Below are 13,553 nucleotides of genomic sequence, written 5' to 3'. Positions count from 1 at the left end.
GGAAAAAAATCCTAACAGAGCCTAGCAGGCACTAGAGGGAGCCAAACTCATTTGAAATAACAACAACTGTAATAACTATAGTAGAAAACCCTTGGCTACACTTGAATGGGTTGCATTTGGCGGTGCTACGGTCCCCTGAATGCAAAACGAACAAACGTGAGTTGCATAAAAAAATACTTTTTGTGAAATGCTACAATAAGTGCTCAAAATATGCTTCAGGGCAAATAAAGTACAGTTTTCTCTAATGGACCCTCATAAGGAGGGGGCCTAGTCAGAGCCACGCCCACCACAAATCATTTTGTAGCCCACTGTGCTGTATTTTTTTTTTTTTTTTATTGAGCCTATGGCAGGGACTGTAGACTTTAAAGAAGAACTTTCACTTATTTTTTTCAGTGCTCTGTCTCCTAGGGAACTAAGTACTTTTAGTACATTGTCCATGTTCCTACATGTTTAGCTTTGAGGTCGGACAGAATAACCCCCCCCTCCCCCCCATCAACCTGCCGTGGTCTTCTGACTATGTTACTAACAAGATATTGCTGCATTAAAGTGTAAGTTAACCCCCCTATCGTTTTCAGCCAAGAAAGCTGCCATCTTTGTCTCTGTTTAATCTACAACTGCCATGATGCTGCACATGTGATCAGTTATGACACCAGCCATTGGATGGTTTGACAGTTTGGTTGAGAGCGCAACCAACTGGAGTGTTACATTTCAAGACAAGCAGCGTCAAGAGGAATGCAGAAGGGTCTGCATGAAAGCCTCCCACCTCTCTGCATTTCTCCTACCGCCGTTTGACTCAGGCAAGAGCTTGAAGCCAAGACAACCATGAGTTATCAAGCAGCTGTCTCTTTACTAGCTTTTTTGTCAGCCACAGGAAGAGGGGAAGCCCTCTCTGACCTCATAGCTAGGCTAAAAAAGCAGGAAGGAACATGGGACAGGGTACGACATATACTTTGTTCCCTGGAGGACAGAACACTGAAAAGAATTGAAGCGAGAGTTCTTCCTTAATAATATATTCAGTGCTGTGCACCCTTTCTCCCTAAGAACCACTGAGGCTGCAGGATATTCCTTAACCGCTTGCCGACCAGCCGCTGTCATTATACTGCAGCAGGTCGGCACAATCCCGCGAGCTGTTGTAGCTATACGTCGGCGCACGCTGCACTCTGGGGGTGCGGATGCTCGTGGCCGCGAGCGATTGCGGGCACGAGAGGCAGAACAGGGACGTGTGTGTGTAAACGCACAAATCCCTGTTTTGTTCTGTGAGGAGAGACACATCGTGAGTTCCTAATAGCTAGGAACCACGAACTGTCATTTCCTCTAGGTCAGTCCCCTCCCCCTACAATTAGAAACACAGACAGGGAACACAGTTAACCCCTTGATCGCCCCCTAGTGTTAACCCCTTCCCTGCCAGTGACATTCTTACAGTAATCAGTGCATTTTTATAGCACCGATCACTATATAAATGCCAGTGGTCCCAAAAATGTGTCAAAAGTGTCCGATGTGTCCGCCTTAGTGTGTGCAGATCACCACCATTACTAGTAAAAAAAAAAATCAATAAAAATGCTATAAATCTATCCCCTATTTTGTAGACGCTATAACTTTTGCGCAAACCAATCAATATACGCTTATAGCGATTTTCTTTTTTACCAAAAATATGTAGAAGAATACATATCGGCCTAAACTGAGAAAAAAATTAGCTTTTTTTTAAAAAAAATGGGGATATTTATTATAGCAAATGTACAAAATATTGTGTTGTTTTCAAAATTGTCGCTCTTTTTTTGTTTATAGCGCAAAAAATAAAAACCGCAGAGATGATCAAATACCACCAGAAGAAAGCTCTATTTGTGGGGAAAAAATGACGTCAATTTTGTTTGGGTGCAGCGTTGCGTGCCCGCGCAATTGTCAGTTAAAGCGACGTAGTGCCGAATTGCAAAAAATGGCCTGGTCATTCAGCAGCCAAATCTTCCGTGGCTGAAGTGGTTAAATCAAACCAAGATTGGTCTTTTTTTTTTTTTTTTTTTTTTTACAGGCTTGGAATCGGGGCCATTAAAATAATAAGGAAACTAGCAGCTATAGGCATCTAATGGCTAGGACAGCCAGCTGCACAAGATAAATGCCTGGGTTAAAATTAGAGCCGGTGTTCTGGTAGGCTGTGTCAGTTGAGTAAGAATAAATGCCAAATTTTCATATTTGTTTACCATATACATTCAAATAAAGGAAAGTATTATACCTCATTATTTCCCTGCCAACCTGAAAGTTACTGCTCCTGTCTTTTCTTATTTCTGCACCGAAGAAACGTCCTTATGTAACAGGCAATTTTATTGACCTGAGACACCTTATTGGATAATTATTGCTGACATATTATTCTCTATAGGGTTTTTTTAACTGGTATATTATCTTAGTATGCATTACTACTGAAATAGTGTATCAAGCAAGACATTATAACTGGCATATTATCATTAATATATTACATTCTAGGGGGCAGTATCCTTCAGGCAAAGGTCTCACTGAATTACATATTACTCTAGGTTTAGCATGTGTTACTCAAGAGTAAAATTTCTGGTCTAAAGTACGATTATATACCTTTTATGTATCATATCTCTCAAGGAAATGGTTCATAATGTAACACCCCCTTCAACGCACACATCTTCCCCAAGGTGGAGGGAAAAATATTTTGTTAAATCTTTTTAGAACCAGGGTATTTTATGTTTATATCCTTTTGAAATTTATAATCTACCAGCTGTTAACTGCACATACATTTTAGCCCAATTTTAAAAGCTCACAAAGCATAAAATGTAAAGTGCCCCATAACTTAGTCTGCCATTGTGCAGTGACACAGTGCCATCTGCAGTTCTTTCACTGAATGTGCTAGTTACAAATTAGCAAAGCAATGAGCACACAGCTACAGTATACACCTGGATAGGGTTGTAATATATTATGTAAAGAGTGTGATATATATATATATATATATATATATCATATATATATATATTTTTTTTTCCCCATAGCAACTGATACGTTTGCAACTGTCATTTCTGAAATCCACATTTAAAAAAGAATGACTTTTAAGGCTTGTTCACCAGCTGTTTTACCCATCAAAATGCCGACCCATTCGTGTGTATAGCATGCAATTGCAGGGCAGTTGCGAAATGGTCCCACTAAGAATGATACAGTGCTTCACATGGAATAGAGACTCCAGCTCTAAATACAGCTTGGATAGAGACTGAGGGGAATATTTATCAAAACTGGAGCAGAGGGAACCCGGAGCAGCTGTGCATGGCAGCCAATCAGCTTCTATCTTCAGCTTGTTCAGTTAAGCGTTGAAAATTAAATATAGAAGGGAATTGTTTGCCATGCCCATCTGCTCCAAGTTGTCCCTGTTCCAGATTTGATAAATTCCCCTCTATATATTACTAATATGCAATATTTGATTTTTACATGGCTAAAGTCAGGGCTTTTTTTCAGGGGGAACTTGGGGGAACTCAGTTCCACCACCTCTGGCTCAGACCCTTGGAGGGGGCCTGCTCACCACAATCACTTGTAAACAAAGAAGTCCGGTTTCTGTGTTTACAAGTGACAGCTCTGCACTCTGTGCGTAATGCAATCCTGGTATTTAATGCCCCTTTAAGACCCTCCTACTGTTTGTGAAATTTGACTGACCACACCCACTATTTGATGTGATTTGGAGGCTGTATGTGGGTGGAGGGGTTTTGGTTCCAGCACCTATTGTTTGAGAAAAAAAGCCCTGGCTAAAGTCATATGTATATTTTTATTTTTTCTGCCCTAACCATAATTAATAAAGAAAAAAAAAATAGGGCCAAACAACTCTACATTCCCTTACAGAAGGCTTGAAGTGTAAGTTCACCTTCTACAACATTTTCCAAAAAGCCTCCTATGTAATAGAACATACTAGCGCTCTCCACTTTTTCAAATTCCGCATGCAGCTGTGTGGGGGCCTCTCCATCGCTCTGGTTGTTCAAATGGCAGGACATAGAGAGATTAAGTGGTCAGCAATATTTTTTGCGGGCCCCTGATAAGCTACATGTCTAATGGAAGAGGGTGCAGCATTTGAAACAGGACTGCTGGTATGTACTATTCCAGCGATTTAGAATTGCATAGGGGGATTTTTGGAAAATGAAAAAAGGTCTGGTCTTGCTGACAGTTAAAGAGGAGCTCCGGTCAGTTCTTAAAAAAATGAAAAGTCAGCATCTACAAATGCTACAATACTACAACAAAATGGTGCCCCCCCCCCCCCCCACCACCACCAATTTTTGTGCTTAATCATAGAGGCCAAATACTGTAGCTGCTGACTTGACTTTCAATATAAAGACACTTACCAGCCCAGGGATCCAGCACTGTCATCATCCGGGCTGGTTCTTCCCCAATCTTCAGGTCCCTGGCGCCACCATCTTGCTTGTGGGAAGCCTCCTGTGGCTTTCTCAATGGTCCCATGATCTCCTGGGACATGTGATGTGTTCCAGAAGGTTACGGGCAGAGGAGGAAACATACCAGGAGCTTGCAGGCAGAGGAGGAAACATCCCAGAAGGTTGTGGGCAGAGGAGGAAACATCCAAGGAGGTTGTGGGAAGGGAAGGTAACACTCCAGAAGGTTGCGGACAGAGGAGGAAACGTCCCAGGATGTTGTGGGCAGAGGAGGAAACATCCAAGGAGGTTGCAGGCAGAGGAGGAAACATCCAAGGAAGTTGTAGGCGGGGGGGAACATCCCAGAAGGTTGCAGGCAGAGGAGGAAATATCCAGGGAGGTTGCGGGCAGAGGTGGTAACAATGATGAGGTGGGGGGGGGGAGAATGAGTGAATCTTCCCTTTTCAGGTGAAGTTCTGCTTAAGGTTTTTGCCATTGAGTTCAGCAGACAGCAATAGTAGGAAAAGAATCATAAACACCACATATACACAACCTGACATTATATATGCCTACTGGTGATTTGTTTTTAACTTTTAAAATGGTGGGTAAAGAGATGTCAACACTGCATGTTCATTTTGCTGGTTTTTACCATAACAGTGTATCTGAAATCAAAACTATTTTATTTTAATTTTGCAGAGAGTAGGATAGGTCAGAAATCCTCTATCAGTATCCATGTCATTGGCGGCAATTTTTGTTAGTCACACTCCCCCCAAACCCCCCCCATCGCTCGAGCGTCAGCCCACCAGCCCCGTACTTACCCCATCTAGGTCACGGGCAGTGCTTCCTCCCCATCGGCTTCACCCTGTGTCTCCTCCTCCTTGGCATCAGAGCAGCTTCCCCAGCACCTTCACCTCCTCCTCGGCGGCCAATACGATCGCTTCTTCTCTCGGCCAAACGGGTCTCAGGACCCGCTTCCTGATTGGCTGAGAGGAGAATCAGGAAGAAAATAGCGGATACGGTTATACCTTGGATTGCGAGTAACGCTCTTTCGCAATACTAGCTATTTTTTTTTTATAATCCTGACTCAGTTTGCGAGTGTTGTCTCGCAAAACAAGCTGGATTCAAGCCTCTGCGGTGTGCAGTACCGCATTTGGCCAGGGGTGCAGGGGTGCCGGTGACACTCGGAGCTGTTCGGATGCACTCGGAAACACTTGTAAATACTCGGAAACACTTTGGAAATACTCAGTTCCCGAGTGTTTCCGAGTGCATCCGAGCTGTCTCCGAGTATTTCCGAGTTTCTCTGGTGCCCCCCCCACCTCTGGCCACATGCGGTACTGCATACAATAGAAGTCAATGTGGAACGAATTATCTTAGTTTCCATTGACTTCTATGGGGAAACTTGTTTTGATGTGCGAGTGCTTTGGATTACAAGCATTCTCCTGGAACGGATTATGCTCGTAATCCAAGGTTCCACTGTATTAATACGCTATTGTCACACAACTGGGTGGGCTCAGGGCGCAGTGCTCTGCACCCCGAGCCCACCCTTTTTTTAAGCCAATCAGAGCCTCTGGCTTTACACGTGCTTCTAAAAAAAAAAAAACATTGGAATCCATGCGTCCAGCACCCTGCATGCAGATTAGGGGCTGTATGCATGGATTAGGGGGGCGGCGCCCCTGGGCCGCCTATGGACGGGCCGGCACTGATCCCTGTATGAGTGGCAATGTTGTCATCTGGACAGGAAGTGAGGGGAAATCTATAGCAGTGAAAGCAGGTACAACTTATAGCCCATCTACAATCTGTTTTTGTACAAATTAAACTTTGATTTCAAAATCGCTGCAGAATTACCCACCTATTTTTTTCCCATAAATAAGCTAATAAAATTTACTTACACTAGGCTTAATTCACCGAGTGGTTGCTGTACCCTTGAGAGATAAGGGGAGAGGCTATTTCAGAGTACAGGTTAATTTATTCTCACTGGTCATGTCACAAGACAAATAAAGCAAGATTTTACAATTCAGACTATTGATTTGCTCAGTAAGGTGAACTGAGGCTGATCCAAGTTTACCAGGGCACTGAGCAGAGGTTGTTAAGAAAGTAATTAAACTACTGCCAGTGCTGCATTTAAATCCAAAACTGAAGAGCAACACAACCAGAAACAAATGTTTTTCATTTCAATATCCAACAAAGGGCTAAAACAGATAACCAATATAAAATATTACATTAAAATGCATTATAACAAAATGTATATTAAGATATCAGGAATACATATTTATGAAACAAGTCTTAAGAAATAAAAGTATGTAATTCAATTTGCCATTCATTTAAACACAATTCAATAAATAACATTAGCCCATCATAGTTACAACTGATTGTACAGTCATGTGAAAATGTAAGTACACCCCATGAGAATTGTTTACTTTTTCAATATATTTGAACAGGTAAACATTCGATTTTATTTCAAATAGTACTACAGAGAAAGGTGATGTAGGTAATTAAAAAAAAAAAAAAAAAACAAGAAAGGTCTTGTCCTTGCAATCATTTATTCAACAAAAATGTCAACAGATGTAATGGTGTACTGTGAAAAAAGTAACCATGCCCTTGGAATCCGAAGCTGGTATTGCCCAGAAATGACTTCTTGTGGACATTTTGTATAACTGGTAACTAGTGTGTGGCATTAACTCAGTGAACTTTGTGACCACATCTTCATGCAAAATGTTTTCAATTGCAACATATTTGTTTGATTTCTTCCTTCATTTCAAATCCCCCACACCATTGCAATGGGATTCAAATCAGGGCTTTGACTAGGCTAGTCCATAACCCTTATTTTTTTTTAGTCATTGCTTGATGGATTTGCTAGTTGCTTTGCACCATTACTGTCTGAGAGAGATCCATCAATGTTTCAACTTCAGATATCCAATCTTTTTAAGCACTCTTTGATATAATGCAAAACTCATAGTTGACTCAAAGGGGTTGATTTACTAAAGGCAGTTTAGTTGCATTCTGCAAGAGCAGTTGCTCCAGAGCTTAGTAAATGAGCAGAAGCTCTATGGACTTCCATCATCCAATCATGTGCAAGCAAAAATGCTGTTTTTTTTAATTTTCCTGGCACAATTCCCATGCAGGATAAATTGGTGCAATCTACTTCATTCTAGATACATGCATCTTGAATGAAGTAGATTGCAAGAGTTACCTGCAGATCCAGTGATGAACTTCTGGTGAAACTGATTTCAAATAATTTGGCAATCTTTTTAAAACATAGCCCTGCTGACACTACCGGGCTCTGAAGATTTAGTCTGAGTTCACACTGAAGAATGAAGAGGCTTACAGCAGGGGTCCGGTGCGTCTCCATTCACAGTTTCAGGTCCAATTTCAGCCCGAATTTTGAACTAAATTTGGACCTAAAATGGACCAAAAGACGTACAGGGCTCCTGTGCATTTCCCACTGGAGCCGCTGCGGAGATGTGTGAAACGGCTCCATAGAGAGTCGGTCACAATCTCCTGCTATGCGAATTGGATGTGGAGAAACCTTCATCCAATTCGCAACAGTGTGAACCCAGCCTAAAGGAGCTGGCCAGAAAACTGTTGGCCTGAACAGTGATTGCAGCCAGTCAATTGCAGTCAGTTATTAGGTATAGGGATGGGCCTTATGGACCCCTGTTCGGTTGGCACCAGAATTTCCGAACACCGCGAAAGTCCAGACCCGAATAACGAACCCCATTAAAGTGAATGGGAGCGAATGTCAAAAATCAAAAACGCCCATTTTGAAGGCTTATATGCAAGTAATTGGGCATACAATGGTTATAGGGGTCTGGGTCCTGCCCTGGGGGACATGTATCAATAAAAAAAAGTTTGTGAAAAACATCGTTTTTAAATGAGCAGTGATTTTTTTTATTTTTAACCACTTGCCTACCAGGCACTTACACCCCTTCCTGCCCAAGCCCAGCTTTCAGCGCTGTCGCAATTTGAATGACAATTGTGCGGTCATACTACACTGTATCCAAACAAATTTTTTTATCATTTTCTTCAAACAAATAGAGCTTTCTTTTGGTGGTATTTAATCACTGGGTTTTTTATTTTTTACAAAAAAAAAGACCAAAAATTTGGAAAAAAAAAAGTTTTTTACTTTTTTCTGTCAGTAAATTTTGTAACTAAGTAATTTTTCACCTTCACTGATGTGCGCTGATGAGGCGGCACTGATGGGCACTGATAGGCTGAACTGGTGGGCATTGATGAGGCGGCACTTATGGGCACTGATGAGGTGGCACTGATGAGGAGGCACAAATATGCCGCACTTATGGGCACTGATAGGTGGCACTGATATGTGGCACTAATGAGCACTGATAGGTGGCACTGATGGGCACTGTTGGGTGACACTGATGGGCACTAATAGGCGGCACTGGTGGGCACTGATAGGTGGCACTGGTGGGCACTGATAGGCGGCACTGGTGGGCACAGATAGGCGGCATGGATCGGTGGTACAGATGGGCATTGATGGGTGGCACTGATGGGTGACACTGATGGTTATTGATTAACAGCAGTGATGGGCATGGATGAGCAGCACTGATAGGTGGCACTGATTGCCAGCACTGACTGGCACTGATTGGTGGCACTTGGGGGCAGTGGTGGGCACTGATTGCTGCCACTGGTGGGCACTGTATGCTGGCATTGGTGGGCACTGTTTTGTGACACTGTATTTATTTATTGTAATCAGGGCTCTGATGATCAGTGCCCTGATTACATCCCTAGATGTTCCCCTGCAAGGAGATGCCTCTGATCGGCCCTCCTCTCCTCACACTCTGTCAGTGTGAGGCGAGGAGAGATGATTACCGGCACTTCCTTGTTTACATATGACTGGCTGTGACTGGACACAGCCGATCACATGGTTAAAGAACCGAGGACATGGCACATTTCAGAGATCGGGGTTGCTCCGTGTCCTAGCAACAGAGAGCACGAGAGCGGCCATTCCGGGACGCCGTCATATGACGTCGTCCCAGAACGAGAGCTGCGCTGCCCCGCTGTCATTTGACGATGGGCGGGCAGCAAGCGGTTAAAATGAAAGCCTAAAAATGAAAAATTCCTTCCAATATAGTGCATGGGGGGGGTCCCCTTAGTCTACCTGTAAAGTGGCAGATCTGTACCATGTTTAGAATCTGCTGCAGCAATAATTGCATTTATAAAGCATTGCATTTTTTTTTTAAATACATTTTTCCCTGCAAGTTGGGGAGCCAGTGAGTATGATGAGGCCACAGAGTAGTGCACTGGGAACAAGATTAGAGATTTTTTGGATACATTCTAGTGTAACTTTGACTTTGTATAGAAGTAACGGGTGCATAAAAATTGGTCTTTGATGCCTTGCCACCGTAACCCTATAGAGCTAATCTTGATGAAAGCAAGAATTGTCCTTGCTGTAAAAAATTGCAATGATATGCACCTGTCAAATAGGTGCATAAAAATTTGTCTTAGGGTATCGGTGGCGCCTTCCCACTGTAACCCTATAGAGGTAATCTTGATGAAAGCAAGAATTGGCCTTGCTGTAAAAAATTGCAATGATATGCGCCTGTCAAACAGGTGCAGAAAAATTACTCTTTGGATGTCAGGGGCACCTTCCCACCGTAACCCTATAGAGGTGTTCTTGATAAAGGCAAAAAAAATTGCAATGATATGCACCTGTCAAACACGTGCAGAAAAAATGGTCTTTGGGTGTTAATTGTGCCCATGAAACCTATACCAAAAACATTCTTCCAGATGAAGTGATTGAACACCCTCAAAGTTAGGCAGCCTCGAAGTCCTGCAGAGATTCCACATCCCAAAAAGACTTAATCAGTGACATCGGCATCAGGGGCTTCATAGCTGGTAATCCAGGACTGATTCATTTTTATAAAAGTCAAACGGTCCACGGAGTCTGTGGACAGACGAGTTCTATGATCAGTAATGAAACCTGCTGCAGCACTGAATGCCCATTCTGAAAGCATGCTGGATGCAGGGCAGCCCAACAACTCAATAGCATACAGGGCAAGTTCTGGCCAGTGGTCTATTCTCATGACTCAGTAAGGCAGTGGATCGTCAGCTGGAAAGCTCTCCATCTCTGTTTTGGCCCCCAGGTAATTGTCCACCATGTGATGCAGATGCTGCCGAAGGGATGTGGCTATAGGAATGATGGTGTCTGCATAAAGTGAGCCTTGAGAGGAAAGGAAGTCCTCCTCTTCCTCCTCCTGCTCTGCCTCCAGTGCCCTGTCCATAATGCCATGCAGAGTCTGCTCCAGCAGGAACACAATAGGGATTGTGTCACTGATGCATGCACTGTCACGACTCACCATCCTTGTGGCCTCCTCAAATGGTGACAAAACAGTGCATGCATCCTTAATGATCAGCCATTGGCGTGGGGAAAAAAAGCTGAGGCGGCCTGAGCCTGTCGTCATGCCATATTTGCACAGGTACTCGTTGACGGCCCTCTGCATTGACAAAGTCAAGTTCCACCTGGTGGGTATGTCACAAATCAGGTGGTTTACGGGCAGGTGGATTTCCCGCTGAATTGCAGCCAACTGAGCACTGGCTGTGTATGACCTCCTGAAATGGCTACAGACTCTTCTGGCCAGCTTTAGCACATCTTGCAACCATGGGTATGTATTTAGGAAATGCTGCACCACCAAATTGAGGACATGTGCCAGGCATGACACATGTCAACTTTCCCTGTCTAAGGGCGGACAGGAGCCATTATCGCATACCACCATTCCTGGCTCCAGCTGGCATGGTGTGAACCACCTCTGGGCCTGTCCCTGCAGAGCTGCAAGAATCTCTGCTCCGGTGTGGTTCCTGTCCCCTAAACATACCAGCTGAAGCACTGCATGGCACCTTTTAGCCTGCCTCTGGAAATAGCCCTTTGAACGCTTAGGTAGTACCTGATGTTCATAAGACAATTCTGCAGAGGAGGGCATGGAGGTGGAGGAGGAGGGAGTAGAGCTCACAGGTCTGGCATCATCACCACCAGCTGTATGGAGACGTGGGGGCACAACAAGCTGCAGCCCTGTCCTGCATCCTTTCAAGTTGCAAGCAGTGTTACCCAGTGTGCTGTGAATGAAATATATTGTCCCTGTTCATGCTTGCTGGAGCACGTGTCAGCAGTAAGGTGGATTTTACAGCTGACTGCCTTGCCCAACGGTGCCAGAATATTCCCTTTTTACATGATGGTAGAGAGATGGAACGGCCGTACGTGAAATGTAGTAGCGACTGGGAACCTGCCATTGTGGTACAGCACATTGTGCAAATTCATGGAAGGGGGCAGCATCCACTAGGCTGAAAGGCAGAAGTTGGAGAGTCAACAGCTTTGACAAGCTTGCATTTAGATGCTGGGCATTCGGGTGGCAGGGACTGTATTTCTTTTTCCGCTGCAGCAGATGGGACAGAGGCATTTGCCAGCTACAGTCTACAGCTGGTGGTGTGATGCTGGCAGATGTGCTGCTAGGACCTGGGACACCCTGTGCTATACCATCATCCCTGTCAGTGGAGTCTGCTGAGAGGTAATGACTCGGTATAGCAGGGGCAGACTGAAGTGGGTAAGGAGGAGGAGGAGGGACAGATTTGTGCTTCTTTTGTGTGGCTTTTCGGTACTCTTGCCAATGGGCTGTGTGGTTGGATGTTAAATGCCTTGTTAAGCATGCGGTACCCAAATGGTTGGTGTTTTGCCACGTTTGATGTGCCTGAGACACAGTTTGCAGATAGCAACAGTGCGATCTTCTGCAGATGTGCTGAAAAAGGCCCAGACAGCTGAGCTTTGGGGAGTGGGCCAGGAGATAACAGCTGCAGAATGTGATGGAATAGCGTAGCTGCTCTCTACTCTTTCTTGATGTCAGCCTCCTTGGGGTTGTGCCACCTCACCTTCAGTTTCCTACTCTGCTCTATCTGGCACCCAAGTTGCATCAGTGACCTCATCATCATCATCATCATCTCCATCTTCTCCATCTTCATCATTACCACTGGAAACAACTTAGCAATATGCTGTGGCTTGGGGAACATGAATGCCAATTTGTCTTTTTTTTTACCACTTTAGTGACCTTCTTTGAGAGACTTATTCAGCTTTGAAGTTCAATTTTTGTCCCTTCCCATTTTCACATAATTGTGGCATTTATGCGTTGTTTTTCCTTTTAAGAGTTTATTTGAGCATTTCATTTACTTTTATACAAAACTGCAAATTTCCCACTTTACCAATTCTAACTTGCCCACCCACTTCCCCACCTCAAACCCCCCACCCCTCTCCCCTATTTTGGTTTGTTTCATTTTTACCCCACTCTTTTCTAAACTCAGGACCCTTTTCCTTCTGTCATCTTCTGCCAATATGTCAATGCCAATTTGTCTACCAGTGTTCCTCCCTCTCTCTGGGCTCCTGTTCCTGTCATCCTCAACCTCAGAACCAACATCTAAATCCAATAATGTCTGGGCATCAGCAAGGAGGCAAGTGGCTGACGCTGTTGTCAAATAACTCAGCTGACTCCTCAATGGCTGATGTTGGGGCTATGGCAGGAATAGATGTGGACAAGAAGGAAGGTTTATCCACTCTGGCAACTGCAAAGACTGCAAACTTGTCTCTGCTTGCATAACAGAGGATGAGGAGAATGAGGAAGGTTTAGTTAGCCAGTCCACCACCTCCTCTGCATGCTGTGGCTAGATAGCACAGAGGAAATGATGCCATGCCTGAGGACTGACCACCATGTCCACCTTTGCCTGTGGACACATTTGTTGCTGCCCCCTTTACAGTGCCAAAGGAACGTCTGCTTCTCCTTGTCCTCCCAGACATTATTGGGAGGGAGAAGGGCGGTCCTTAAAAGTAAATGTAAAAAAGATATTGAAATCTGTACGTAGATGCACTTTATTCAATGTAAAGAGGTATTTGGTGCACTTTCATTTGAGTACTCACACTACACAGATACACTCCACGGATACACTATAATATAATGCAATATAATGCGCCAAACTTACAGTGACGCGCTGAACTATATGGCATTAAACTGACAGTAACGCACACAAAAGTAAATGGCGTTAAACTGGCAGTAACGTACAAAAATATATGGCGTTAAACTGGGAGTAACGCACACAGAACTATATGACGTTAAACTGACAGTAGCGCACACAGAAGTAAATGTGGTTAAATCGGCAGTAAAGCACAAAACTATATGGCATTAAACTGGCAGTAATGCATAC

This window comes from Aquarana catesbeiana, linkage group LG02 (assembly GCF_042186555.1).
Source record: "Aquarana catesbeiana isolate 2022-GZ linkage group LG02, ASM4218655v1, whole genome shotgun sequence".
Lineage (NCBI taxonomy): Eukaryota > Metazoa > Chordata > Amphibia > Anura > Ranidae > Aquarana > Aquarana catesbeiana.
This window is presented reverse-complemented; position numbering follows the sequence as displayed.